Source organism: Canis lupus, chromosome 25 (assembly GCF_003254725.2).
Source record: "Canis lupus dingo isolate Sandy chromosome 25, ASM325472v2, whole genome shotgun sequence".
Lineage (NCBI taxonomy): Eukaryota > Metazoa > Chordata > Mammalia > Carnivora > Canidae > Canis > Canis lupus.
Genome location: NC_064267.1, coordinates 42,483,483 through 42,488,023, shown reverse-complemented (window position 1 = coordinate 42,488,023; position 4,541 = coordinate 42,483,483).

Here is a 4,541-nt window from a genome sequence, read left to right as displayed (position 1 = left end):
CTGAAAGAGGTTACTGTGGGCAACAGTGGATAAAGTGGAGAGTGATAAAACTGGATCCAATCTGCCCACATGAGACAGGCAGTGGACAAAATCCACACTCTTCCCACTCCCCTCTAGGGCCTCTTTCCCATTCTCTTAGTTGTATGCCTCCCTCCTAGCAGCCAGCATCTGCTTCTCTCTGCTGCAGGACCACCCTCAGGCCCAGATCAACCTGCCTGCTGCATTTGGTAAACCAGTAATCCTGGGAAGACTTCACCCCCCAGGAGGCAGCTTGCCCCTGGCAGATAGTCTACCTACCTCTGCTCCTTTGCGCTGGATGAAGACAACGCCAAGGTAATTTTGTATCAGTGCTCCTCATACTTTTATGGCTTATATGAACTGGTTGGGCTTTGAGTTCAAATGCAGATTCTGAGGCAGGAGGTCTTGGAAGCTCCAGTTCCAACAAGCTCCCTAGTGATGCAATGCTGTCATCCACAGGCTCACTTTACCCAGCAAGGGTCTCTTGACAGAGCTCCCTACAATACCTAGCCCAAAACAACAGGCATCTATACTTCTTGGTGTACTGGAACAAGAGAAAATACCCCAGGGACAAAGTGTGGCTGGATAAGATGGATAAGATGTGGATCCATAGGCAGGCTACAGAAGGGCTCTCTGTGCCCGAATTTCCAGAAGTACACCAGGATTTAGGAATTCAGCTGACATTCCTGTAGTAGAAGTGTATTTGTGGGCTTAGAGACATAGGAAATTTCTATCCCCCTGACCACTCAGAGGCAGTGAGCTGCAACCTGTCTTTGAGCTGCAGGGAAGGGGCCACGAGCACACAGTGAAGCTGTGAAGGATACAGCTGTGCCTGACAGCTGGGGCGCCAAGGTGGGGTTTAGACCATTTCAAAAATTAATTAAAAAAAAAAAAAGGATGAGGCACCTGGGTGGCTCAGCAGTTGAACATCTGCCTTTGGCTCATGGCATGATCCCAGGGTCCTGGGATCGAGTCCTGCATCCTGCTTCTCCCTCTGCCTATGTCTGTGCCTCTCTCTGTGTGTCTCTCATGAATAAATAAATAAAATCTTTTTTTTAAAAAAAAGGAAAGAATGATTGTTGGCAGGAAGACTGGTGTGCCTTTAGTCTCTGTCAGAAGATTGCTTTGTTATACCATGTCACAGAGCACATAAGGGCTGTTCATCAGTCTAGTCCAGATGACAGCGCAGGAAGCAATTACCTGATAATGTGTCAAGGTTATGAGGCTGGAAAATGTCCTCTCCTCTGGGCTCCACAACACTGTAAAACTACTGCTAGAACATTTACTTCTCCCCTTGGTTGTCATTCAATAAATATTCACTAAGTGCCAACATGTGCCAGGCCATATTTTAGGCACTGGGGATCCAAGGATAATCAACACAGAAAAGTGTTCACAGAATGTATATGATAAGTGGGAAATATAAATGATAAATGCAGCAACAAACACATATAAAATATATCGAATAACTGCTGAGTAGAAAATTAAAAAGGGGTGGAGTCAAAGCCAGGGACTTGGTCTTCAGAGCGAATGGTGAGGGGAGATGTCTTAGGCCAATCAGGCTGGTATACGAAAATGTGACAGGCTGCCGGGACTTCTAAACTATGGAAGTTTATTGCTCACAGTTCTGGAGGCTGGAAAGTTCAAGATCAAGGCTCCAGCAGATTCAGTACCTGGTGGGAGCCGGCTTCCTGGTTTGTAGAAAGCCATCTTCTTGCTGTGTCCTCACGTAGCGAAGGGACAAGGAAGCTCTCTGACGTCTTTTTCATAAGGGTACTAATCCCATTTATGGGGGCTCTGGTCTCAAAACCTAATCATTTCCCAAAGTGCCTACCTCCAAATACCAGCACACTGAGAGAATAAGTTAAAAATATGATTTGGGGGACACATAAACATTCAGTCTGTAGCATGGGACCCCCTCGGAGGATGTGACATGTAAGCTGAGATTTGACCAACTTCAGCTATGTGATGAGGAGAAAGAACATAGCTGATGAAAGAACGGAGTAGTGTAAAGGCCCTGAGGCATGAATATACTTGGCAGTTTCAAGTATATGATCAGTGTCCCTACAACAGAGGGGATAGGAGAAGAATTATTTGAAAAGATATGGGAGAGGAGTCAGATCACGTAGAACTTTATAAGCTATAGTAAGGAGTTTGGTTAAAACTTAATTTAGTTTGAGGGCAGCCCAGGTGGCTCAGCAGTTTGGCGCCACCTTCAGCCCAGGGCATGATCCTGGAGTCCCGGGATCGAGTCCCACATCAGGCTCCCTGCATGGAGCCTGCTTCTCCCTCTGTCTGTGTCTCTGCCTCTCTCTGTGTGTCTCTCATGAATAAATAAATAAAAAATCTTAAAAAAAACAAAACTTAATTTAGTTTGATTTTTTTCCCTCAATTTGGTAGTCAGCATCAATATGGACCTCAACGATCCTAATATCCTGGTATTCACACCCATAAATAAGCCCTTCCCACAATGACCTGGAGCTGCTTGTATGACTAATAGAATAGAGCAGAAGTGGTGGTAGGTAGGTGACTTCTAAGGGTAGGTCATAAAGCCACTACAGCTTCTGCCTTTGTCTTTGGAATAGCTTTAGGGGAAGCTGGCCACCATATTATAAGGACCCTTGAACAGTCTCATAGAGAAGCCCATGTGGAGAGAAACAAAGTTACCAGCCTAAAAAAGCCTTCATACAGCTGCAGCCCCCGGCAATATCTGACAAACTCTGAGCTACGACCACTTAACTATCCCAAAAAGATATGCTTTATTCATGAACTACTTGAACGTAACCTTGCAGTTCAACCCTGCAAGGTTGAACTTGAACCCTAAATGCTTCAGTGCGCATCACCCAGTACTAGGGAACTTCTGCTCCATAACCACAATTAACACTACTACATAAAAATAATAATAATAATTCCATAATATCATCTAACATCCAGTCCATATTCAAATTTTCCAGTCGTCCAACAAATATCTCTCTGGGACTTTGGATCCATTTTCATTGTGATGATAATTCATGAGTAGGTCTTAAGCAAGAGATGGGCGTGGTCTGATTTGCATCTTCAAAGTTCATTCTGACTTCTGTGTGGAGAATGGATTCGTTCAAATTAGTTTCCTGGGGCTGCTACAATAAATGATCACAAACTTGAATGTATTGTTATTTATTTATTTATTTATTTATTTATTTATTTATTTATTTATCACATATAAGAACTTATTTTCTCATGGCTCCGGGAACCCAGAAGAAGGAAATCCATAGTGCTAGGCCAAAAATCAGCTGCCTCTTGCAGTGTCTGGTGGCCGCTGGCATGCCTTGGGTTATGGCTTCGACACTTACAACCTCTGCTTCTGTCTTCACATTGTCCTCTCTCTCTCTTATAAGGACACTTGTGACTGTATTTAGGGCCCACCCTGATAGTCCAGGATAATCTCTCTTCTCAGCATTCTTCACTTAATCATATCTGCTAAGACCCTTTTTCCAAATAAGGTAACACTTATAGATTCTAGAGAATAGAACCCAATGTCTCTAGGAAACTTTATTCAGCTTCCTCCTTGGACCCAAAGTAGAACTGGGAGGACCATTGGCAGTCACTGCCCATGTCCAGGCAAGATGTCTATGTCTTGGATCTGGATGGCGGTAGTGAAGAAAGAGCAATGGGCAGATTCAGGGTAAGTGCTGATAGATTTGAGGGGGAGCAGTGGGAGGTGTGGGAGGAGTGCAAGAAATCAAAGTACCCCCCCCAGCCTGCCTAGCACCCCCACTAATCTCCACTAACAAGATTATCAACTCCTTGAGAGCCCAAAGCCTTTCATTACGTCTTCACCTCTGGGACCCAGGCTGGGGCTTTCTTATAGTGGGTCTACACAATCGTTTAACTGAACTGAAAAGAGATACAGGGATCAGAGCACCAACTAGTCTCTTTGCCAGGGTGTAGCGATGTGCGGAAATGTCAGAAAAGCTCTGTTTGGGGTTGTTCTTTGAATGCTAGCGACCCAGTCTGAACCTCTCAACAAAACTTGTTCTTAAATTAGGGGTCCTGCTTCCCTTCTGTCTGACCTGGGTGGCTGCAGTAAGGAATCCGGAGAAATCTCTGAAAAAGATATTTTACAAACTAAGCAAAAGCAATATACGTTTTTTTAAATTTTCTTTTAAACTGTCTTCAGTATGTTTAAATTCATTTGCTCTCACAGGTTGTTTTAAGACCAACAGCTGACAGGCTTTGAAAAGCATTGATAAACATACAATTTCCTAATAACTTCACCTTTAGTATAAATGTGACTAAGGGCCCTCATTCATTTGTGTAACTTAAACAAGGAAGTTTAAGACACGCACACACACACACACACACACAGTCTTTGAAGCCAGTAAAAACGATGCTCAGCCTCAGCCATATTCTGTGTAAATGTCAAACACATTCTACTAACTTTCCAATGATAACGAAATCAACTTTCAACGTTCAAAAGACTGCCGATTATTAGACTTTATCTTAGGTCAACTAGTGTTGTTTGCTTTCCTTGGCTCTTATTAAAA